This window comes from Falco rusticolus, chromosome 6 (assembly GCF_015220075.1).
Source record: "Falco rusticolus isolate bFalRus1 chromosome 6, bFalRus1.pri, whole genome shotgun sequence".
Classification (NCBI taxonomy): domain Eukaryota; kingdom Metazoa; phylum Chordata; class Aves; order Falconiformes; family Falconidae; genus Falco; species Falco rusticolus.
In genome coordinates this window covers 18,506,022-18,531,833 of record NC_051192.1, presented here as the reverse complement: position 1 = coordinate 18,531,833, position 25,812 = coordinate 18,506,022, and the positions used below count along the sequence as shown (strand labels likewise).

At 43.1% G+C, this 25,812-nt stretch overlaps 1 protein-coding gene across 9 annotated transcripts in view; it reads left to right on the top strand.

Annotated features, from left to right (window-relative positions):
- Nucleotides 1-25,812, top strand: part of NCOA1 (nuclear receptor coactivator 1) — a 179,630-nt gene that overhangs the window by 29,248 nt on the left and 124,570 nt on the right. For 8 of the 9 annotated variants that reach the window (XM_037390790.1, XM_037390792.1, XM_037390793.1 and 5 more), the window contains exon 2: nucleotides 23,062-23,230. The gene's annotated coding sequence lies outside the window, so the exon portion shown is untranslated. Of the gene's footprint in view, nucleotides 1-7,083; nucleotides 7,244-23,061; nucleotides 23,231-25,812 lie in introns of those variants that run through there. The other variant, XM_037390787.1, reaches the window with a different exon arrangement.

The window sequence follows — 25,812 nt, the reverse complement described above, 5'->3', positions numbered from 1 at the left end:
ACAAACCTTACAGGCATTCTGTAAGAAGAAACAAAACTACCAGTTAAAGTAAGTAAAACAACAAAAAAGAATAAGACATAAATGTGTTTAATGTACCCAGTACCATAATGAAATATCCTAATTGCAGAGGCTTTGTGCCAAAGCACAAGTTATATTGACATTTAGCTGCCAGGTGACTTTACAAGGCAGGCAGTTAAGAAAAAATAAAAATTACTTGCAAGCTGAGCAGATTTGACCTAAGTAGTTTCAAACATAAGGTTGCATATTAAATTTCTTTTTCCCTATATACTGGAAAGGGACTCTTAAGGATTTTTCTCAAGGAAACGTGGGGATCTTCTTTCCTATTGTTGCACTGAGGACTTGGCACAACGAGCATTCGTTGGTATTAACCACATAAAATGCTCCTGCCATGGAGAGGAAAGGATCTGTTACTACACATACAATGAGGCCAGAAATCATCTCTCGGCCGAAGTGGTTCCCATCAATCAGACGAGGAGGGAAAATGCGTACTAGCGTGCTGGGAGCTGCAGATGTGTTTGGGCTTCAGGATATCGTGGCGTTGTGGCGTACAATGGGAAAGTGTGGCTTCTAAAGGGAAGAATGAGAGCTGATTGTGTGACTTCGTAGCTGTGATAGCCTTCTGCTGCTGTGGTTTGTGCCGAAGCCCCACAGCTGCTGGCACAGCACTGCAGTTTTGCATGCGGCTTGCTCAGCCAAGATTTTTTTTTTTTTCTTCTCCTCTTTAAGTGAAATAATTTGAAACAGTATTTCATGCCCTTGAATATTTGTTCTGTCAGAAATGAGCTTATTTTTTATTAAGCTGTTTGATCTATTATGTATTAGAAAAACATACAATATTGCTCTGCAGAACTGGTCTGCTGTTGTACAAGCTTTTTCCTACTCCTAGTGTCATTCCTTTTCCATATGCTGATAAAGTGGCAAGTGTAACTTCTACTGTAGTTAAATTGGACCAAGATTTTTTTTATTTGCATGCTTTAGCTGTAATAATAAGATGGTATATGAGAAGTAGATGGGCATAGTGTTTTTGTTTTTGAATAGGCTTGGTGGTTATGTCCTTTGATTTTGTGGAATTGCTTTGCTGTGGGTTTCATTTTTCTTTTCTTTGTTCAACGGCTTGTTTTTTGGAGGGACCAGTACATGTTGTGATCCACTGTCCGAGAGGCTCTCCTGTGGCGTGCGGCACCAGCGGTGAGGCTGGTCCACGGAGACTTAACCTGAACCTTCCATTCATTTGAGGCAAGGTCAATATTTTGGATTTTAGCACTGTCCCTGATCTGGGAGTATCACCCTGATGTCTAGTTTTGAGGCAGGACCTCCCTATAAAAGGACTTGTTGAGTTTTCAGTGGCATAAAACGAGCAGCAGTGGGGATGAGGCTGTGACAGGTGAATGTACGTGATGCATCAGGATCAAAATATTCGATGGCTGGTTGTGAATGTGAGGGTGCTGTCCTGCAAAAATAGAAACTATGGGCAGGACAGCAGATTGTAACGGTGCGACTGGGAGAGCAGACATGGGTTTGTTAGCCCTTGGAGTTACATTACTTCCTCTGTGTGCGTTTTCTTTGTTTTAAGTGAAAAGTGTTGTTGATATTTTTCAGCATCTGTTTGGAGGGGTTGAAGCATTTTGAGGAGGAAGGATGGAAATACTGAATTAAGGTTGAGAGTTCTGGACTGTTTCTCCCTGCCCATTTAAAAGGCAATTGTTTGAGTGTATGATGTTGAGAGTTTAATATATAAGAATGACTGGAGGAAGTCCTGAGGAAAGGATGACCTCAAAAATTTAGGATGTGTGTGGAAGATTTCAGGGCGTATTCTTGTAGTTGGGAACCATATAATTTCTGACTTCACCCCTGAACTCCCGTGCTGCTTGTGACAGTGAGGATCTCGGCACAGGGGCTTCTGGTAGCAGCAGTCTCGGTTTCTCCCTTGCTGTAATTGGCAATAGCAACCTCAGAATGCTTCTCTTGCTTCACTGCAAGTAGTTGGCCATAGAATACAACTACACAGAATTAAATCAAAGGAGAATTTCAAGAATAATCTTTGTACAATGTTCCTGCTGCATACCCTGTTGTCTTGCCTTTTCAGTTTTTACAGTTTCATTATATCTGCATTATTACACATCCCTCTTAAACAGACCGGCTAGGTTGATTTCATATTCTTTCAGAGATACAAAGTCTTTGAACAAGCCTAGAATTGCTCATGATGTCAGGTTGCATTTTCATTATACTTAGTATACTTCCCCCCCTCCCCCCCCGCAAGAGAAAAAGGCAGAAAAGGGTAAAGAGGATATATTCTTGGCTGTTGAAGCATTCAGCAATCTGGAGTTATTTATATGTTTGGAATGCAGAAGAATGCCATCATAAAATATTAATACTGCTTTATAAAATTAAAAAAAACACCCCCTCTTCTTGCAGTGGCTGTAAAGCCCTGCTGCAGCATCCGCGGTGCTCGGGCAGCTCTGGTTCATTGGGAGCTGCTCTAGGCCAGAATCGTTTCTGCTCAGGTCTTTCTGCTTAGCACTAAACAAATATTTGTCCTAGCATTTATCTTTGTGTTAGAAAATTCACAGTGGTTCTGTATCATTGGTAATAGTGCTTTTAAGTAGATTATGTTATTAGTGTTTACATAGCGTATTTGTCCTAGAGAACTGGTTCTAGCTCGGCTAGCTTTCGGAGCAGCGTGCTGCTTGGCTTCTTGTCCTTCTGACTTTAAAGGCTCCAGCACGAGTGCCAAGCTTGTCATGGAAACGGGCGCTTGCTTAAGGTATGGGGCTTGCTGTTTTATTTGGAGGAGGAGGAGGAGGAGGAGGAAGAGAGGCTGAATAGGCTGTGAGCCCTTTCCTTCCAAGAAATGGTAACAAGTAAGCTTTGTTGATTTTCTTTACCCGCTTTTTCAAAGGAGAAGGCGGCACTTTCAGTAAGAAATCATGAAGGGACAGAGAATTTTCAGCATCTCCTGTGGATTTTTAAGGAGAGGACCTGTTAGGAGTGGAGATCCCAGGCATTTAGGAGTCCAGAATTCCCAGGTTCTGAATAAATGATGTAATTCCTTGCTTTGTGCCAGAACTATTAGAAGCGTAACATTTTTCAAAAATGTCATTTCCTTATAGTAATCTATACGTTTGCATCTAGTCCTTCTTTTCCCTTACCCAGCTTTCAGATGGAGTTGTTCCTCAGCTCTTCAATAGATCTGTTTAGGGACTAATCAGGGAAATGGAAGCACTTGTCAGGTAGGGAAGGGTCAAGGTCAGGCCGAGTTCCTCCATTGGAACCCTTATTTTATGTTTAGAAGATTCATAACCTGTTTCTTGTGCTCAGAAGCTAGGACAACAGGGATTCATACCTGCGCTTGTTTGAACAGAGAAAAAAAATCACAAGTTCTAGAACAAATAATGTGTTGCAAACAGCTTGGGATTCCCTTTTCTAGGGGTCAGTTTAGATGTTCTCGCAGGTTCGGAAGACTTAAGATTAGAAAGCTGGAGGCCACTGTTTGCAAGGTCATGACATTTAGTCATCCACTTACTTTTGTGGCCGTCCTGCAGCTGGAACCACAGCATGAGAATAGCTGAGAGGTCAGCCAGATCTCCTTGAAGGAACATCCTTAATATATTTGGGGTATATTTTTATATAATTTATATATTTATATATTAATAATATATCAATTCTAAGTTTTTAGCATGTTTTGCTTCATCTCTTGCACAGAATTAAGATGACACATGCAGATGCTTTATGTGAACGGGGAGGGAGATGCCTGTTTCACCAGCTTTGTGGGATAGTAGCACCTTTTGGGAAAAAATAAAAATGTTGAGCAGGGCAACAGCCTCCAGCAGCACTTCTTGTGCTTAGAAGTCAGCTCCTGGTGTTTGCTGCCTGGGCTGTGAGCTAACCAGGGCTGTGGAGGTCTTGGCCCGAGGCTTGCTCAGAACGCTGTGGTCTTGCATTTAGCATAGAGAAGAGCCAACCTTGCTAAATGAATTAAGCCAAACAATTAAGGGCAAGAAGCTGAATGAATGGTCACTGAAAATTGCACGCTAAATGGAAAATTAATTGGCTGAATTAAAGTTATCTGAGCCCTGAGCACCCCACAGCTAAGGAGAATGCAGTACACCAAGAGGAACTGAAGAATCACAGAATCATAGGACCACAGAATGGTTTGGGTGGGAAGGGACCTTAAAGACCACCCAGTCCCATCCCCTGCCATGGGCAGGGACCCCTCCCCCCAGCCCAGGCTGCCCCCAGCCCCATCCAGCCTGGCCTTGAGCCCTGCCAGGGATGGGGCACCCACAGCTGCTCTGGGCAGCCTGGGCCAGCGCCTCGCCGCCCTCCCAGGGAAGAATTTCTTCCTCATCTCTCATCTCCATCTCCCCTCTTCCAGTTCAAAAGCATTCCTGCTTGTCCTATGGCTACAAAGGGCATGGTGAGGCACAGCTTTCATCTTGGGTAGGTTCTTTGCTTGTCAAGCAGGGCAAGGTTGAGACGATCATCGCTGCATGATCCTGGGCAGGCGGTGGGTGCTCCCACATGTTCCTCACTCTCCAGTGGTGACACAGAAACATGTCCGTGGGCTTAGCTTCAGATCTGCTGGTCCAGCAAAATGGTCAGGTCAGGTCTTAACTCTTCATCTCACCCTGCCTGCAGAATCCCCAAGTGCTGCTGGAAACATACTTTACTCTGGTGGGGGGTCAGCACTTTCCAGTAAACTATAAATGTTATTACCCAAATTGAGTCCCAAATTACCCCTCTCTGTGGAGCAGGTTCGTAAACTGGGAAGCATTAGTGGGGTTGCTTCAGTGGTTCCAGTCTATACACAAATATTAGCATTACAAAATCTCAGGCCTGTGTTTAAGAGAGCATTTGTTAAGACGTTGTTTCTTATTGATGTCAGTTTGTTTTTATCCATGAAATTAAACAAATTCTTAGTTCTTGACCTCTGCTCCCGTAAGAGAGGTTTCTATCTTTGCTTAATCTTAGCTTAATTCTCACATAATTAATGGAATATCCATTTGAGCCTGGGGCAAATGTTCTTTATTTCATCCGTTGACTAAAGTTCTTGGCCACAGTCACCTCCGTCAGGAGAGTTGACAAGTTACAGGCATTTGTATTGGGTCCACCATTTGCAGGTTTTGCATTACTACCAGGTCATGTGTCCTTTATCCCATACATCCCTTATCCCATATGTACTTCTCTTATCCCGGTTTGCCTGATGCAGCTGCATAGTTTTTGGGAAATCGAATTTGTGTATATCCCTTTCCAAATCCCAAGCACATAAAGGCGAAGCCAGATTATGTTTTTTAAATGTTAAAAGTTTAGCCTTCTAATTTGGCAAACTGGAAAAGATAACATCATCTCCCAATCTCTTCTTTCCTGTGGTGGGAATAAAGAGAAGAAACTGCTGTTTCTCAAATCACATCCATAGGGACTAAAATCAGCACAGAAGAGATTTGTGAGCCGTTTCCCATCTCTTTTCCTTAGAGGATAAAGTCCTGCTCTTGCAGGGCCAAGAGAGCTTTAAATGTCTCGGACATTTGCCAGATGGACAAGATCTCAATCCTAATTTTTAGTAAATAGTATTTATTTGACAGAACTTAGCTTCTGGATTTTGATGTAGTTTGCCTGGCCCACCCTCCAGTTGCTTTTCAATTTGGATTCTTACTGATGATCTCCATGTAGCTCCACTCTTATGGGAGAAAATATGTCTGGTCCGTTACAGTGGGGTTTCTCTGGGATGAATTTTGCTTACTTCCCCAGCTTTGCCTTTCCACTTGGATAGCTTTCCAGAGATGGCACAGTCAGCTTGGAGATCACATTCCTATATAGAAACAAATAAAAAATATTTTCCTTTAATTTGCTCATTTTAGGAAATGAGTACATTTTATATATAGCCAAATCCTCTTAGAGAATACTTTTTTCTTCCTGTGAGCAGACATTTGTAAGCATATTAATGCTTATCAACATTTGATCAGCTTCTTTTTGTATTAAAAAATATGCTTTTTTATATTTGTATAAAAAAATACTTTTTAATACAAGAGCACTCTCAAGGCATATTAAGTCTTAATTTCTGTCTGCCAGGGCAGTCTTTGATCTCTGGTTCATTCTCCATTTTTTTTACCCTTTATATTGTGCATCCGTAAGGTCTGTGAAATAAAACTTAAGAGGGGAGTGACGAGTGCTTGGAGAACAAGACCTGATTAGGACCATGAAGATCTCTCCTAGGTGCCAGGACTTCATCACCAAGTTTGTGGAGGACTTTTTTGCTAATTTCTGTGCATTTTGGGATCTTCTGATGCGAGCTGAAGGGAACAGAAAGGCCAACTGCTGCTGCTAAGCCATACGGTGATGTTGGTTACTTTGCAAAGTGCAAAGACCACCCTAAAATATAAAAACACCCATCAGGTGGTGGCCTCGGAGACTTGTTTGTTTAAGGGAGTGAGACTTTTTAACAGGTAGACCTAGTGAAAATTTCAGAAGATGAGGGTGTGTATTGAGGGGAGAGAGGTGGATAACTGAGGGATGGAAAAGGGAGCAACGTGCAATGTATTTTTTCCAGTGCTTTGCATCTTTTTATATGTCTGAATCCTGGACTAACTTGCTGATAGTGGCCTGAAACCTTCTAGGAGAACCAAATTAAGCCAAAAAATCCTTTTGCTGGAGGTGCTGCTAATACAAGCTCGCTACCTGTGGGCTTGTACCTTCAGCAGCAAAGCTTTGCTGCCCGTGTGGATATTGTGCGTGGACCCACCCCGAGTGCTCGGCAAAGTGCTGAATGTCTCCAGGTGCTCGGAAGTCAAGTGCCTCCCTGAGAGACCTGTCTTTGTTCGGGCTTAATAAAAGCATCACGTTTTCAAATGATGTGCTGAATCACTGGGGAATTCTTCGCTTTCGGTCTGGCTTAACCGAGTAGGAAAAGCACGTATGCAAGATAATTTTATAGAGTTTGCTCTAAAAAGCAGTTTTGAAATGGTGTTTTTCAAAGGTTTTTTTTGTTTTGTTTTGGTTTTGGTTTTTTTGTTGGTTTTTTTTTCCCCCCAAAAGCTTCCATGGTGTTCTGCTAAACAAGCTCTTCTGGAGAGAGTTTTCTAAAGCAGGGGAGGAAACACAGTTCTTTAGACTTGTCTTCAGAAATGTAAACAGCCACGGCACTACGGCAGCACTCTGGAACATCGCCTCTGGAAGCAAGAGCGAGCTGGGCTGGCACAAGCAGCTACTTGTACAAGAACAGGAGGTAATTACCACGGAGCGAGTTCACTTCAGACTTCAAACACTGGGGAGTTAATTTGCTCTAACGTGATTGAAAACACAAAACGTTTGTAGATGGGCTGCTCCCGAGATGAAGAATTTCAGCAACTTGTTAACGTGCTTAAAAGCCATTTCTTTTAAAACACAGTGTCCCTGTGCAGGTGCAGATTTGCACAGATAATATTTGGATTGTCTTACCCATCAATAATGCTGAGGCTGGCTTTGAGAAGCTGAACAAAAACCCACCTGGAGGTAGCATGAGGACGCTCATTCAGCACCTTGTGGTGCCAATGGTCTGGATCTTCTTGGTGGTTTAGGTTCTGCTACCTGGCCCACCCTAAGCAGCACTTGGGAACCTCTAAAGAAAGGAAAAAAAGGGGGAATAAATCCCTTTAACAAATAATCTCAGGCTGTTTCACTGCTCGGTGTTTTCTCTGGCCAGATATTTTTAGATTCCTGTATGGTTTGTATCTCACTTTTGTTTAAGATTGATCTGAAAAAAAATCATCCTTTTTGAAGTGTATTTTACATACATTATTGCTTTGCAGCGTCTTGTCTTTGGGAATAAAATGGTTCCTTTTAATATGCATATACTACTGTTCAGTGGAGTATTTTTAAAAATCACTATTATATCTGTACCTCCTTCTCAAAGCCTACTGAGGTAAGAGAAATTACATTTTACAATGTCCAAATAAAAAGAAAGACACTTTGTAAAACTTCGTGGAAAGCTGTTTTAACTTAAGGGAATGGTTCAGGAGTTGAAACCCTCGACTCTACCAGGTCCTGGCAATCTGTTGAAGTTTCGCTTGAGCGAGTTGTAACACCGTGTAAAGAAACCATTTAGTGACAGGTATCTTCATATCATACCCTTGGATTCTGTGGCACAAGTCACAGAGCTGATGTCTTTATCATAATATCCCAGATCTGCAATTTTCCTACTGCTCCTCCAGAAATTAAATTGTCTTTACTGTTTCTTGGCGACATGCCTGGCAATGGCAGAGCTCAAATAGCAGATCTGAAGGGAGGATGGGGATGAATGGACTGGCTGATCCAGCAGAAAGTCATGCGTTCCCAACCAGATCTCCTCCCAGGGCTTGAGCATCACTCCCCAGCGACAGCTGTGGGGCACATCTGGCTGCCCCTGCGCTGTGGGCTTGTTACAGTGCCACATGAAGCTGATGGAAATCTGATGTGAAAAACTACCTCATCATTTTTGTTGCAGGAGGCAAAGGGCAGCCTGGCTTTGACCAGCACTGGGGGCAATGTTGGTCTGGTGAGCCAAATCCACGCTGCCAGCACGCCTGGCATCCAACCTCCTGCCAGGTGGGATGCCTTAGAAAATTGCTTTCCTTTCATTTTTAAGAAACGATTCTCTTGAAACTGGGGATAAGGATGCCTGGGCAGTTTGAGGAAGATAAGTAGGACTGCAAATAACAGGGGTGTGTAACTCATTTTCTGTATCTTAATTCCATTATAACACACCCGTAGTCCCAGTCAGATGGTACTGAGACCTTTTAAATGAATTATTTGTCTGCTCTGCCTTACATTTGTGGGGATATTTTAATGCCCAAGAAAGAAAGGACAGCGTGCGGGTATTTGAGGGGCAGTAGAATGGAGGCTGTTAAGATTTGGGTCATCTGGGTGTGTGATGCAAAGCAAGGCTGGCTGTTGGACAGAAATAAAATACTTTATGTAAATCTCGTTGTCATTTTGTCATATTCAGGCAGTGTAGGTCATGAAAGACAGGACCCATTTTGCTGAACTGAATGTCTTTTTCTGAGGGACCAGTTGGCTTTCCAGCTGGGATCTTCTGTCATGTGTTGGCATCCTGTGTGAAATAGTACTTATCTTTTTAGGTGTATCATTTAAAATAAATCTGAAGAGATGCTTATAATAGTCTTATTTCTCACAATTTTCAGGTGAAGAAAATGCTGGGGTAGGTAGGTTGTGTGTTTGGTGCTCAGCCAGCCAGGTGGCTGAGCTGGGTGTAGACTGTGATGTTCACATAGATCTGCAGCTCCTAGACTTGCTGCCATCGATTATTGTAGGTGACCTCCCTGAAGTAACATCCTACAGCCTCGAATATTTCATTAAAAGTACAAATCAAATTCTGTCCAGATAGAGTTTTTCTGTAAGTGATGCTGAGCAGAAAAAGCTCTAATTTTAGATAATCTTACAGATTTTATTGTTTGGACAGGAAACACCACCACTTTAGCTTGAACTCCTTTAGTCACAACAAGAATCATTAATATAATTGTTTAAACACAGTTGTGTAGGTGTTAGTCACGGTTATCAATGTGAGTATGGCCCCTAACTTCTCTTCTAACACCTGGAAAAATTTGGTGCAACAGCTGTTTCATCTGGTAGAATGATAAAATACTTTCTTGTAACCTTCATTTCACAGTAGGACTTTTCTAGCTGTCAAGATTAGCTTGACATTTATACAAACATATATCTTCTTATCATACCTCTCTCTAATGCGGTTCCTGTAAACTGTACAAGTATAAAATTAAGTTTTGGTTAAGGCTTAATACATAATGTATATGATCAGAAAAACAGTGGCTAATGGTATGAAATACTTTGAGGCAAGAATGGAAAAAAATATCTCTTAAATGCTTATAAATGGCTTTGGAAAAGTAAGTACTTAGTCCCACCTAATCCATGGTAACTTGCATGAAGGTAACCATGGAAATTTTATATATAAAACTCATCTCCAAAGAGCTCATTTTAACACCGTCTCTTGCTGCAGTCCAGTGCTTAACAGTGCTGTACTGGCACGTGTTGAGGCTTCGGTGCTACGTCTTCCAATTTTCTGTGTTGGGGAAGAAAAACCACCAAGAAAACAAACTCCCAAATGCTCCTTCAGCCCACACTTGGGTTTATGTGATAGTCCAGCAAATTTGGCTGCTGATAAATGAGAATCTTCCCACTGAAATGAAACACAGATGCCGTTCTTCGTACCCGTTTGCATTTTGGGAATGTGACCAGAATCCGTGCTGCTCAGCCGCTTGCCTGCATCACCCTGGGAGGTGGCTGCAGACGCAACGCAAGACCCTGTAGACCTATAATGACTGAAATGATTTTTAAAGCTCAACTACTGAAAGTCAGGAATGCTGAGATTAGCAGGGTGATGCTGAAGGTGTTAAGTCCAGATTGACCTAAATTATTATGTTGACTTAAATGACTCGTGTTTATGTTATTTATATGATTTATTTTTGCTAAAGAAAAGATCTATTTCCTCTGGCGGCAGAACCAGAAGCTAACCTTTTGATTAACCATCTGTTTGGATTCATGTAATTTCCTTTTCCAGATCTGTGACACTTTCAAAAATGCTTGTGCAGGAGACGCAGATGCTTTACAAGGTGCAGTAGGCAAAGCCTGTAGCACTAACAAAAGGCAACTGCACCGATAATTCCCATTTTACACCTGTAGAAACTGAAGCAGGGGGAGGTTTTCCAGATTTTCCTCCTCCTTTCTGCTTTATGCACGCGTTCGCCCTCTCACTGTTTTGCTGCTGCTGTTAGTGATAACCGCCTGGTGGCTTGGCTGAGGATGGGGTGCCTTTCCCAGCGCACACATGGCAGGAAGGGGAGCACACGGGCAACAAACTGCCTTGTAGAGCTCAGGGTGAGGTTGAAATGGGGAGGTCGTGCTAATTAATGGGTTAGGAGGTGGTTTTGGTACTGTGTATAGTGAAGGGATGGGTGGATTTTTGCTGGATTTGCAATGTTCTCTCCTTTCTGGTTGTGTTTCTATACAGCAAATTGCAGCTGGAGTGCTCTTGTGTTAGAGTGTAAACATCACTGGAGCAATCTGGGGATTCATTATGGTGGCTGCTTTAGCTGAGATCCACGTTTTCCTATACGTTCCCTTTCTAGTTACCTGAATGAAGTATAATTGGAGATGATCATAATTTGTGGGCTGAATGGAGGAATTACTGGGCGAAATTCAGGACCTGTGGACTACTGGAGACCTCAGGGTGCTCCTTCTCCACCCTGGTGTCTTCTGCCCAAACGTGCCTTGGTTCTCACTATGGTGATCCCCTCTGCTTTGGGACATGGGTCTGCAGCGAAGAAGACCCCGGCAGCCAAGGCCTGGTGATCCTGCGGTGTAGGTATGGCATCTGCCAGGAGGGTCCAGCGCTGTGGGATGGGGCAGAGGAGCATCCATCTGGGATGGACAGAGCTCAGCCTCACTGTCCTCATATTTTGGGCGCTGTGTACATGCCCACCTGAAGTGTCTACAGCCCCTGCTTTCTTTCAGGTGGCTTTACCCACAAGATGTGCTGCTCTGCGGTAGAGCAAAGCGATTTGGAGGGCGGCGTGTTGTACAGGTTTTGAACGGATATTGGAGGTGACACTTCTGAATCCTTCGCTTTGCTGCTAGCTTGTTTGTCAGAAAAGGGTATTTCAAATTCTCCCCTCAAATGGAGACACTGAGGAGTTAGTTCAGGAGATCTGATCGTCGCTGAAGTTTCTACAGTGGAGTGCATCTTTGTACCACCTCCAGTGTAGCTGTTTCTCATTTCCAGCCCCTTTTGGTTAACGATTCAAAGGAATATTGTCTTAAGAAATTGCCAAATGCACTGTGGTTACCAAGTTGCTATTGGAAAAGGAGGAGGAAATTCCCCACTATTGCAAACCAATAAACAGATCGGAGTTGGGAGTAGGAATGTGAAAACAATGTATTTCAGCTGGCTAATGAAGAGAGATGTTGAATCTCAGCAACTGTTTAGATAACTGTCCTTTGATTTGTTTACCATCTGCTCTTAATTCCGAAAAGGAAAGGCAGTGGTTTGGGACTGGTTTGAGGAGCTTCACAGAAAATGGCTTGTTTGCATTGCCACTAGCCACAGGTGGAAATTCTCAGCCAAATCCTCAGTTGCTGGAGCTGGTTCCCCTGGAAGGATCAGAGCAGCAGGGAGCTTGGTCTCTGGATGATGGATGGGAGAAACAGGAACGTTAACGGGTTGGTTTGCCTGTGGGATCTGAAGTTTTGCAAGAGATAAGTTTTGCAGAAAATACATCTCGATGGATTGACTTTAAGCAGTTTATAAACAGTTCCCCCCCTTGTTTTTTTAAATGTTATATTCAGCTTGCGTGGCTGCACTCATCTGCTTCTGAAAAGTGTTTTTCCGTCCCTGCCCATGCCCTCTTTGGATGGCCAATCGCACAGAAAACAAGCGTGATGCTGTATTTTTGAGGTGGCTCTGGAGCATTGGTAGGACATGATAGATGCAAGAGCAGAAGGGTGGGAGGACATATATTAGCACTGACACTTTGCAAGTCTGCATGTGCAGCTGGAATCCCTTTTCTCTAAAATTACTGGAAAATAGGCTTAGAGGAGTGTAGCTGGGTAGTAGGCGACTTCAGGAGCTATTTGAGGCTGCAGTGGAGAAAGGGAAAAGCTGCGGTTAACCCTTATCTGTTCGAGTTGCCTTGCAAAATGATGGTGATTGAATCTGGTCTGGCAGCAGGTGCTAGGAGCTGAGAAGATAAAGCAGTTGTCCTTGCTGTCTCAGTCCTGAACTGCTCGTGTGGCCATCACAGTTGTTTGCAGGAGTGGCAGGGGTGGGATGTCCACCTTCAGCATCCCCTTACTCACCTTCTGCAGTGTTGTCAGTAAAAATAATACATGAAGGTGGGGGGGGGGGGGGCTGTCGATTTTCAGCTTCCATTGGGAATCAAGTCAGACAAAGCATTCAAACAGCTGAAGTTATAAATATATATAAGATCATGGCATTTTGGATTTTTTTTAATATAAGCATAAATACATGACAAAGAGCTGTAAAGCTTTTAAGTTCACTACAGCTCTTCTGTATAAACACAGGCCCTCTACTCCCAGTAATCCTTTATTTCTAAAGCATTGGTTAAGCATTCAGGCTGATAAGCATGTCGTCTTAAAAGCTTCGACTATATATTCCCAGCTGCCTCTAATGGTCCTCAGCTGTGGTGGTACCTGTGCATTGCCAGCTGCAGTGGCAGCTTGCATGTCCGATGCTTTTGGGTGTGAAATTTCCCTCCCCCCACACTTCCCTTTCCCCCCTCAGGTGGAACAAGAAGAGACATAAGCCATTTCCCATCCTTGGTCCTGACATTGATGAAACCTTCCAGAAATGTTCTTACCACTTTAAGTAATCTGTTTTTTGATGTCAGTTATTTTTTTTGGAGTACCATACTGAAATAATGAAAATAGATAAACATGCATTTAAACCATTTGAACAGCATTGTATTTTAGTGTGCAGTAGCAGAGCAGTGATGAAAGTTTAGAGGTTTTTTTCACTCATTAGTCCTCAAAATTATCTTTTTAATACTGAATTTTCTTCCTGTAGCTATAGCTACATATTCTTATATTATGCATATATAGATTTATGCTATTCCATAATAAATGGAGTTATAACTCCAGTATAATTGTTTTCTTAGTATTAATATGCTTTGTGTTATTTAATTGTCAGCCAGGGATTACAGTAAACACAGTTCTTCTGTGTTCATATCCAGTCTTGTTTAGCTGAGCTATCTGCGTTGAATGAAAATCTCACGTACAATTATGTGAGTAACGAGGGCAGCAAGAGGAGAGCAGTTGTCAAATCTTGAAGTGGCAGTTGTTGCAGGAAGTTGTCTTCATTTCTTTATTACCCTTCATAGTCCCAATATAGTTAATCCTTAAGACATGACACTTAAGCATCAGAGAACATCCTAAAATTATTTCGTTGGCTTTACTTTTAAAGAAACCTATTGAGTCAGCTTCTCAGAAACTTCTGAATTGCTTCTGGATATAGCGAGCTTTGCCACAGTTTGGATTCAGTAAAGATGATGAGATACAAATCTGAAATCACAGGGCTGAGGACACCAATTTGTATTAGAGATGTGTACCCATGCTGGTGCAGAGTGCTTTGCATCTTGAGTTTACACTTATTCCCAAGCTTGACTCAGCATAACCAGGCCCTCATGAAACAATATTTAAGTTCTGATGTCATTGAAATTCCAGATTCACTGAAATAAAGAGAATTAGGATTTTGCAATGTCTAATGCCTCCCCCTGTCATTGTTTTGTCACCAGGATAATAAAACATCTTTGGTTAAAAATGTAAGACAAGGGTAATTAAGAGCTGGAAGTCCAGACATACGAATTAATAGCAAAGTTGTTGCTGTTGGACTCTAGTACACCTTCTCTGTGTTAATATATTAAGGAAAATTTTTTAACTCTGTAATTTTTTATACAATATCCTTTATATATTTTATTTATGATATCCCTCTTCATTCATTTTTTTAAAATTACTTCTTGTTGCAGAAGAAAAAAAGGCAAGAACATCTGTCCCAGGCTGCTGGTACTTGTTGTTAAGCACACTTTAATGATGGATAGTAAGAAAGTAAACAGTTTAAAGTACTGTACCATATACTTGTAATCCAGTGCACAGCTGTTCAAGTGATCGTGAAGGGTTGAGGCCACCACAGTGTCTGTGCATCGTTTGGTGCATCAGCGTATTTGTGCTTCACTTCAGGTTTACTTGGACAGCAGCCTGTTTCACGATGGTGCCCATACAAACCCATTTGTCATCATCTAACCATGGTCATTGGCTTTGAGTAGAGAGAAAGAAAGGTAGGAAAGAATTAAAAGTCAGTCTCATGTTCTTAAGATCAACATTGTTCTTTGCAGGAGATCTCAAATTAAGGATTTATTTGTAAATTGTGGTAGGAGCTGGTTTTGTTGGAACAGGGGACGACCTGTGACAGCCTAAATTCCACTTTCAAAGATGCATCTTCTTTCCAGCCTGAGGAATTAGCATTTGCGTAGCTCTTCAAACCAGTTACTCTTCTGCACAACGTCATCTCTTCTGGATTACTCAGAGATAACTTCAAGTATAGTCCTTTGGAAACATCCTGCAATTTCAGTCTTTCCAAGGACCTGACATCAAGCAAGCAAATGGTTATGACTTTTTGGCATCAGTCAGATAAAATAGTTTGCAAGTGACAGTAGACACTTTCTAAGTTAACTGTGAAGCTTTGGAAGAAAAGGAACCTGAGCACCACAGGAGTACTGAGCTGTGTAAATGATTATTTATATGTCATTTGGCTTGAAACCAAATTTGCCCTAATGAGAGAAACTGAATATTCTGAGAATGTGGATGCCGTTCCAGAAATTAGGGTGTTTGTAGAGTTCACATTCAGCCAGTGAGGGAGGAATAAAGTTGGATCTAATCTATATCAGGAAGTTATTAAAAACTAATACAAAGTGTGCAGTTAATGCCATTAGTGACTTGAGGTTTTGGACCTAAATCTAATGATTCCTTTGGCTAGGAGCAAGCTATAGGTTAATTTGGCAAAATGTAGTGAGTGGGCACCTGGGGTGCTGGGTTGTGTGTAGATAGAAAAACACTTAGAGTTGGGTTTGGGATTTTTGTTTCTCCACTTCAAGCACAGTTCTGCTTTCAGGGTGCAGAACAGGAGTACAGCTTGTGTGTGCTGCAGCAGGGGTGGCTGAAGCACCCTTGGAAAGTGTCATCTGCTAAAGAGCTTTCAGGTTTATTCTCTTTGCAGGATCCTGCAGCAGGCCTGGTGTTCCTCAGAGCTGGTGATAGTCAAGTTGGGGCAAGGGAGGAATTCTGACTTGTGTGCTTCCCACTGCCTGAAGGCTCCTGGAGTGGTCCAGCTGGGGACCTGTGCCAGAAAAGTGCTGTTACGGCTTCACAGCACTTGTGAAATCTTGAGCTGGTTCAAAATGACAACAATTTGCAGAAATTCCAAGATTGGGAATCTGGGCTTCATGCTGCGATGAGGCAGGTGAACGAAGAAGAACCAGCTATGGTGTAGGAGACCTGGGGCAGGTTGAGCATTCATGGACGTATGAGATTGTTGTGGGTTGCTGCTGAAAGAAGTTTTTTTTTGCTACTTGCTGTTATGTGCATAAATACAGCTTCTCCTTTCTGTTCACTCTTCTCTTCCTTTGTGCCACGTGGAGATAGTTGGGATTTAGGCACCCAACAGCCCTCCATCTCGGCTTGTCCTCCTTACTTGTCTTCCAGTGGGTCAAAACCCAAATTATGTGGCCATGAAACTCAGCTTGACCTCTTCAATCCTTCGGATATCCCCAAGGATGACTGATGGATAGTCTGTCAAGACAGGGAGAGTTGAACAGTGGTCCATAAAATGCTGTTGCTGCTGCTTTGCCCCAGCCTTGGAGCTACTTCTGCCTCTGCTCTCCCCGGATGGCCCCAGCAGCACTGGCTATGAAGCTCAATGTGTAAGCCCAAGTGTTTCCACCTGGAGCTGCCCTAGCCTCAGGTTAGGAAAGGTTTGGCAGGGCTTCTAGCTTGGGCTCTGTGATGTGCCCCTCCTGTCCTACAGGAGTATCTTGGGCTTCGGGAACCGGCAGGTTGATTCAGTGCTCTTGGTCTGTACCAGCAGGAGCAATCTGCAGATGTGACTTTAGCATTAGTGTTGTCTGTTACTGATTGCAAAATGAAAAACCCGATCCATTTCTCCTTCAGATTTTGTAAAAAATGTATTTTATGCTTTCTGCTTTTCAGTTAAAGCCCTGCAGTTTCATCTAGGACGAGTGAGATCCCTCTGAAACCTGGCACACGTTCAAAACCTTGGAAGTACAGAAAGCTGTTCATTAAACTTCCTCCTGGGTAGATAAGACAAGTCGCTTTACTGGAACAAAGTTTACTTTTTTTTTTTTTTTTTAAAAAAAGTCTTAGTTGTGTAAAATTATTCTTTCCAAATACAAGGATTGTTTTTCTGACCTTCTAATTTGCAACAGTTAACTGGCAAACAGATTGAGCTCTCTTGCAAAACGGCTTTTCTCTCTGTGTCTCCCGCAACACTTACTTGGTACTGGGTGTAAGTCAGGCAGCAGTACAGGAAAAAGTAGATAAGAAGGAAAAACAAGCTTTCCAGATGCCATAAGACGTATGTAGGTTCTTAAGCAAAATCAAATTTAAAGGGAACCTGAAAGAGTTACTTTCATGGGGGGGAGTGGAACGTAGTGAGAAGTAGTGTTGCCTGAAACTGCTGCCTGAACGTCCTTACTCTAGGGAGATTAAATATCCCTTTCAAAAATGCAGCATTTACACTGGGCCAACAGTCTTGGAGTTTGGAGGGGTCGCAAAAAAGTATTCGGTGCTGCATGTTACTTGTAAGCAGGCAGAGAAGAAAGATTCTTGCAGGACATTCCCTGCAACCTGCTGTAACGAGGTTGTTCATTTTTATTATTGCTTTGCAGTGTGCCCATTGAATATATAGCAAGTATATATTGTATATATATAGCAAGTATATATATAGCAAGCAATGAGAAACAAGTAAATTATGGATTTTGTCAACATACAATAAACATGAAATCCCTCCAAACTTCTTTCCACTTGCTTTTTATTATAATTTATTAGCTTTGATTACGGAGGCTACGTGGAACAAGCTGTTGCAGTGGAAAGGCAGGAGAGGATGCTCTGGTCACAGCATGAGCCACAGCTGGACAAACCTGGAGCCGGGTTGTCTCCATGTTACAGGTCTGGAGCCCACTCATCAAGTGCAGAGGGCTCTGCTGTTTCTCATCCTGCCTCCACGGACCCTTGTTCATGCATTTTAATATTCAGCCGTTACGGATAAAATATTGATAGCCTCAAGTAAAATGTAACAGGGGAGGTAATGAAAGATGTATGTTTCACTAAATGGTGGCTGCTTCCGAGGGGCCGTGGTGGCTTGGGACATCTTGCAGGGCTGTGTGAGAACTCACGTGCAAAGCGTTTATGCCCTGTGGGTCCGTGGGTGAAGATGCAGTAGAAAGCACATGACTTCGAGGGACTGGAAAATGTGCTAGTAAGCTAAAGGTGAAAGGTTTTGGGTGAGGTCTAGCCCAGATGAAGGATGACAGGAGGCTGTTTCTTCTGGTCACTGGAATGTCTGAAACGGTTTAGTGGATAGATTTGCTCAAAAATGTATTGGCAGTTGATCTTGAGCCTAACCACCATGCTGGGTCTTAGCTTCCTTATACTCTCAGCTGATGAGTAGAATTTCAAAGCAGACGTACGGCTCGAAAGGCTGATGGCTTCAGCAACACACCAGGCTGTCTTGTGTGTGTTTGAACACATTTTCCATGGGATAAAGAGAACTTTTGATATGCTGAATCCGCTATAGCTACTGCAGGATAGTTTAGGTGGAAAGGGTGTCAGCAGGTCATCAGGTCTGGACCTTGCTCAAAGCAGCTTCAGAGGATGTGCTTAACAAGATTGTGGATAACTCATTCCTTGCCCTCAGCTTCAACTGTTTAAAACCAGGGTCCAATCCATCGACTTGTATGGGATATTTCTTCTTTGTGCTTGGCTGGGTTGCAGGGAACAACCCAACTTTGATGCTTTGTTGGAGAGGAAAACCACGGATACACCTCAAGCAAATCACTTCAGACCATTCACTGAAAATTGTCAATAGTTTGAGCAAGAAATGCTGAATACAGGATTTGGGAAGAGCAAAGGACACCAGTCAGTGCAAGCTTTATTGAGAGGGCTTGGAGTTTTTAATGTTGGGAATTTCTAAGTGCATATTCCTAGTAGTTAAAAGGCTTTCTGATGAAAGGGGGAAATATCCTGGGCTGTTGATATATGTAATCTATGGGTACTTACTTCTTTTATCTGTCCTTCAGATCTCTTTATATCTTCAACTGAAAGCTTGTGCATAATAGCGCTTGTAAAGTGTCTTTTATTAGTGCCTCAAGGTATTGTATTTTGGAAAGAAAAGCCAAGATCCAGGTCCTTTAGCTCCTTACTGTGATTTATAGACTCTGAGTAGAGGTCTGCAGACAGGCTGTGTAGCAATGGCCTGGGAAAGCTTAGCAAAGGCTTCCTATGGTTAAGGACAAGGAAGCGTGTGGGACATGGGAGAGCTTGGAGGATGGAGCAATTCTGCCAGGGAACAACCTCTGGAAGATCTTTGGTACTCTAAATGAGGCACATGTTTCTGTCTGTCTCTCAAACCCAACTTCTTCTGCTAGTGTGGGCTCAAGTCATCTGACGACCCTGGGATGGCATCACCCCACTACTTGAGCAAGTGTGTTGCAGTCAGGGAGTAACTCGGGGGCTGCCTGCAGGTTTTACCATCTCTGGAAAAGGAGAGGTTGTTAATAGTATCTGGTGTGGTCACCTGCAGGAGAGGCTGTAGGATCTCCCTCAGTTCGGTTGTGTTGGAAGTAGTGGGTTGAGCTCCCATGTTCAGGAGTTTTTCACGCACATGGACATCGCAGCACTGTTGCCAAAGGAGGCTGCACTGTGGAGTCACGTGCGGTTGGTGGTCCACCATCACTCAGATCTTCTCCGAAGTACAGTTTCCTCTGCTCTTAAGTGAGAATGTAAGAATAGCACTGATGGATCTGCACCCTGTTTCTAAAAGTGGTGCCTCCAGAAGGATGTCAGAACTGGGCAGACCCTGTATGACACTCTTCCACCTCTCCAGCCTCTGATCTTTCAACATCTCCAGGACTTTCCTAGCCAGAGATGACATTCATCTTACTAGTAACCGTCACGGGTGTCTGCTCTATGACACAGCCAGTCTTTCCTTGAGCTCACGCAGATGTTTGATGTGCACAACATCCTGTGGCAAGGAGCTAAACTGCTTTGCTGGCTTGTGTGTGAAAAAAACCACTGTCTCTTGTTTGCTTTTTTAGACTTGCCACCTGCTACTTCCATTTCTTGCCCCCTTGTTCTTGCACTGAGCAGGCTGCTGCTGCCTTCACAAGCTGCTGGTGTGTCCCTTCTCTGGTACATCCCGTCTGGATTGGGAAGGGTCTCTGTGCCCAGACGCACGTTTGTGTTTGGTGATAACACTGTGCAAGGTCTTTGCTTGTAGTCATGTTGGTAAAAGACCTGTTATCTCATGTCCTCGGCTCTCTGTAGCTTTCAGAGTCGGTGTGAGTCTGAGTTGCAGTGGCTGTTGCTCATGGCTTGCAGGAGGATGAGTAATGTAGGGCGCAAGAACCGCTCCTTCTGGGATTTCAGTACGAGCACATGATTAATGATGGTCTAGTTATATTTTATGACATCGCTTGCCCAATTATTAATCTGTTCAATATAATCCACATTATGTAATGTAATTCCAGTTACTTGAGAAATCATACTTCACAAAGTTAAATGATTTACCAAGCTCTAAGTATGTTGTATCAGAGTTATTACAGTTTGCAGCCAATCTTGTAGTCTTAATAAAAACACATACAATTGATTTAAGACCTGCGCGTCGATAGACATCAGCTATTTACTTTCTGTAACTCCTAACTAGATTTTATACCAGCATTTTCCTTCTTTTCCTGGGATGGATAGCTTGTTAGCTGGACTGATAGCTTGTTATTAGCCTGGTCATCCTGCTCAGACATTTAAAATATTGACACGACAGCACGTCCATCAGTGCTGTCAAACCTCCCAAGTTTTTAACACTTGCAGGAAGCTACGATAAAAGGTCCAGACCTTTTCTTGTCCAGCTCTTTTAAAAGCCCCGGGATGCAGTTGAAGATCTCCTGACTTAAAAACGGCCAGCTCTGTTAGCTGTTGTTTCACATCTGCCTGCATTGCTGTTTGGAATAGAAAATGTTTCCTGTGGCATGACTATACCATCTGGTTTCTTTCTTAATTAATGATCAGAAATATTTGTTGCATTCTTCTGCCGTTCCTATAATATTGCTGGTGGTTGCTCTGTTTCTGGGCAGTAGCGATCCTCCGCCATTGTTGGAATTTGCTGTTCCTAGGTAATTTTTATAACCTGATATACTCAAACCTGTGAGTATTGTGGTTCCTCTCATTGCATTTCGCTTCTCTTGCTGCTTCGTATCACTTCATTTCTGATGTGTTCTCATATGCAAACAGTTTACTTTTTCATCTGTTAGATGTATTTTTTATTCTGATCGTTGCTTTCCGTATTACGAGCACCAGATTGAGAGGAGATACTATTTTTTTTTAAAACAGGAACATCTTCCCATTTTAGTTTTGGGAGCTTAAACCCCCCAGACACACACCCTGGGAATCTGGAAACGTGTTCTTAAACTTTCCATTATTATGTTCTTCTGTTTTTAACATTCCTTCCTTCATGTCATTTGATCTGTTTATTGTAGGGGTGAAAGCAGCTGGGACATACACGTTATTTAGAAATTCAGGGACCATTTCATACGGGTAAAATGCAAGTTTCAGACTGGGAGCCTGGGTGATAGAGCAGTTTGTGCATATTTCATGTACATTTATGTGCACGTGTATAAAAATGGATGCTAAATGAGGCAGGCATCCCACTTCCCATCGGGATGTGCTCTAGCCATACCTCTCTGTTTGGATGTGGATCCATAAGCTTCAGGAGTTGTTCTCTACCAGTGCCTGGGAGGTGATGCTGCCATCTGAATTTTCCTCCCTCCTTTTGCTTACTTGATTTTTCGTGAATGAATTACGAGTGACTTATAAGAGTCCTGTGTTGTTAATGACAGGTGCATTAGTAAGACAGCATTCTAACGACTGTGTCCGTGTAAGTAATTTCTTGTGTAATAGCAGGAGCAGCAGTGGGGACAGGCAGGTTCTGAACTAATAGCGGTACTCCCCTCATTTAACTTCAGATGCTCGGATTTAGAGGTATAAATTTAATCCAATAATCCTGGTAACCCTGTGAGAGAGAGAGAGAGAGAGAAAGAAAATAGACACATCCTGGCAGTAGTTTAACATGACCTCCTAACGGGGTGGCTCCTTGGGGACCAAACATGATCCGCTGGAGCAGCAGCCAGTCTTTGGGGACGGCTGGAATGCTGGGGACCTGCAGGCATCTCCATCCAGCATCTCCAAGGGGAGATTTGTGGGTCTGTTTATTGGCTGCAGAGGGACCCTGGAATTACCAGCTTTGGTTTCCAACCAGCTATTAGGTGTCTAAAGTTGATTAAGATGAATTGCATCCTGTAGCTACTACAGATAAAGGTTCAAAAGCAATATTGGGACTTCTGTCTCAGAGCATTTGCTGGGGAAGGTAGTGAGCTTGGCTATAGAAACAGCAGCTTGTGGAGTGGCTTGGAAGAAGGGTTATGAAGCTCATCTCAGTGTTTTCATGATTGTTCCTTTTTAAATTACTTACTTTTTCATTAGAATTCAGGCAGTGCATCACAATATGATGAACCCAATTTTATGAACTTCATTTTTTCAACCAAGCAAGGTATTTGCAAGCCACAGATTAGTTGATGTGCTAGCATTTGGCTCGAGAGGAACAAGGTTCAGACAGGTATGATTTACAGGAGAAGGGGATAGCTGAAGAAAATGGACATACTGCAGTGTCTTTTTTATGGTGTATGTGCTTTGGGAGAGAAATGGTTGTGCTCATCTCAGGTTCAGAGGCTACCTGGCTTATCGAAGGTGATACAGAAAGTCTGTGGAAGAGGAGGAACTGGAGAAATCCCCTTGATCTGCTTCTAGCTTAACGCTTAGTAACAACAGCTATTTGCTGTCCGTGCCTTTGTGAGGCAGGGAAGGATCTCATTATTTATTTATTAGGCAAAGAGGGAGGGGAGGATGTAAGGAAAAAAAAAAGTATTTGTTGGAGTATTAATCTTTCATTTACTTTATTTCCCCAAGTAGCTTAAAGCTTGAGGAACCTCGACGAGTTCTTTTCCAGTGAAGTAAAAATGATATCTTGCAATTGATAGTATTAAGAAGTTCAGCAAGCTATTAATGATGCTAGTGTGAATTAATAGTTGACCTCAACTTTGCTGTCTTTCTACTTAAAACACTGAAAATTGCATCGTGTGAATAATAACTCAGAAAGATAAATGAAAGATAATGCAAACAAACGTGTCTTTTCCTCCGCAGGACTCAGTAATTGATGCTGGTCCCCTATCAGAAGAGTTCATGTGAAGACTGCCCATGGAAGGTCGATGCCTGTGTTTGCTGAGGCTCTAGGATTCTGTTGTTTTGCCATTTAATTAACTGAAGAGTCCAGTTTTTCCCATGAACCATCTTTCACCTCAGGAAGATAGAGGTAAGCGTGCAGGTCTCTGTTGCTTCTTTCCTCTGGTGGAAAATGCTTAAACCTGTCATGGAGGTGGTTTTTGCTGAGCACCTCTTCATGTGGAATTAATTATTGAGACTGCTGAAAGCAAAAGCCCCTGTTTTTCTCTGTCCTTGGCATTCTTTGGGTTGTTTTCTGTATATGAGATGTGCAGTCAGCCTGCATTGTATTCGTAGCTATGAGAGTTGTTTTAAAAGCTCATAAAGATGAAATTACTGCCTGAATCAACTGTGCTTTCTCAATATGTTTTGCAAAATTGAATAGCTGTTTGCTGCAGTGGCAGAATGGTATGCAAAGGATTTGTGCTAAAGAATAATACGAGGTTTTGGTGAGTCAGTATTATGCTGTAGGCTGGCTTGTGGTGTTGATCAGGTGAATTGAGTTCATAACCAGAGCATTTTAAAAATCACAAACCTGGGAAATCAAAATATTTTATGGCAAGGGCTACTACAACTTCCAGAGCTAGAAGTGTGTACTCAGCATCCTTGAAGTTCTCACTAGCAGATGCACGTAACAACTTGAACACTTCTGTGGCTTGCCCACAGCCGGCAGTGTCTTAAAGGAAAGTTGTAATGGAGTGGTAACTTGGAAAGGCGGTAGAATATATTTAGAAATGAACAGAATACTAAAACAAGTAGTAGTTGGTGTTGGCTGCAGCTACTGTGTGGCTGTGGGATTTGCAGTCTCTCCACCAAAACTGAGAGTGCTTACTGCTGTGGACAAGGAGTAGGTAGGAGAGGGGAGGACCTGTATCCCTGCTAAGTTCCCTGGAAAACCAGCTTCTAGCTGCCATACTGTAAGGCAGAACTTACATATACAGCTGCTTTTGTCTGATGAAATTTTACATTGCTTGTATCACAATTCCCTGTCAGAGCATAGCTGGTGTCACAAGAAACTTCTGCAGTGGAGCTGGTTTTGACTGGAGTGCTGTGGAAAATGGGGTATTTCCTTCTGGACTGAGTGTGGCTTGGCCCCGTGCTCCTCTTCGGTGCACTGTAAATACATCACCAGTATCTTACTGGGACCAGTATCCCTCTAAGGCTGCTTTGGCCACTTGGTTTCTGTCCTTGAGTTGCCTGCTTCCCTGAACGGTGGTGGGATGATCACTGCAGCCAGTGCTGTGGTGGCTTGGAGACATTGGTGCACCTGTTCTAGATGTCCTCCCCTGGTCGGTTTGGTGGCCAGAGGGTGGATAATTGGGTGCCCAAGATGGTGGTAGATGGGGAGCCACACCCGGTTTCTGTGATCCTTCTGGCTTTTCTAGTGTTTGCCCAGTGTTTTTAGGCAAGGCTCTTTGCTTTTTGCCTTGGTGTCTTCCATTTGCACAAAGGGTGGTGGTAATTAGGCATAGTTGTAAAATTTGGAAACCTTACTGCTTCTGTATTGCTGTGTGTGGTCCCAGCTGTTAGCTCGGAGTCACCCAGGCGGAGAGGACCTGGGGTGCTGCCCATGAGTGGTAAGGAACCAGCAGAGTCCTAGTCCAGCGCTGGAAGTGCTGCTTAGAGTTAATTATTAAACTGTGCTTTGCCTGATAAATACAGTTGGAATCAGGATTTTTCACCACAAAAAGATCACCTTTCCTTCTGGCTGTAACAGCTACTTTTTGACTGGAAGCAGGTAAGCTGTATCACACACACACACAAAAAAACTTAGCTCCTGTGACTCTTCAGATGTATTTATTTTTCTCACTGCTATCTGAACCAGATTCAGCTTTTGAAGAGGTGACCTCCCAGGCTGGTGGTGGCTTCTCCTTGCTGCTGACCTCCTGCTTTCCAGGCACCGATTAATATCTGCCCAGACCGGGAGCTTAGAGACTGAGGGTCTTGGGCTGGAGTGTGCCGCAGGCTGGGCTGTATGCAGCTTTTCTTCTTTTATTTTCTCCCCCACCCCTCGCCAAAGCAGTCAGTATGAATCACGCATCCAGCAGTGGCTGGGCTTTACCTGAGACTTCTCTTTACATCAGGAAGCTTGACAGATGCAGCCCAGGCAAGCAAAGGGTTATATTCTTAACGATGAAATTGGATATCGTTGTGGGGAGGAAGAGTGAGTTCTAGTTTAATTTTAAGGGTGAGGTGCCTCCTCGGCTGCTCTGGATTTCCCCTAATTTAGGGGACTGACAGCCCCTGCAGTTGTGTGGGGGGAGCCGGGGGGGACGACCCTGCCTTCATCCCACCTGGCACCTCCCAGCCTTTCCTGATGTTTCTCCCCCCCTCTCCCCGGTCTTACTTAATTTCATTCTTTCCCCTAGCAAATGGACTTTTTGGCTTGGCATGAAATTCGGTTGCCTGTGATTGAGTTCCCATCCCCTTTATCCTGCGATGGGGCTTTGAGATGAAAAAATGTAAATGCAATCGCTGAGATGCTGCCTCTCCCACCCTAGCCCTAGGTCTTTGCTGAGCCAAAACTCCCTCTTTATTCCTTAGTGATCATATTCCTTCCACTTTAAATAGATTTCCTGCTGTTAACAGCATTTTCAAGTGTTGCAACACTTCATAAATGGTATCTTGTGAGAGGTATTTACTGTAGGTAAGTTTCCTTGAAGTTGTAACCTC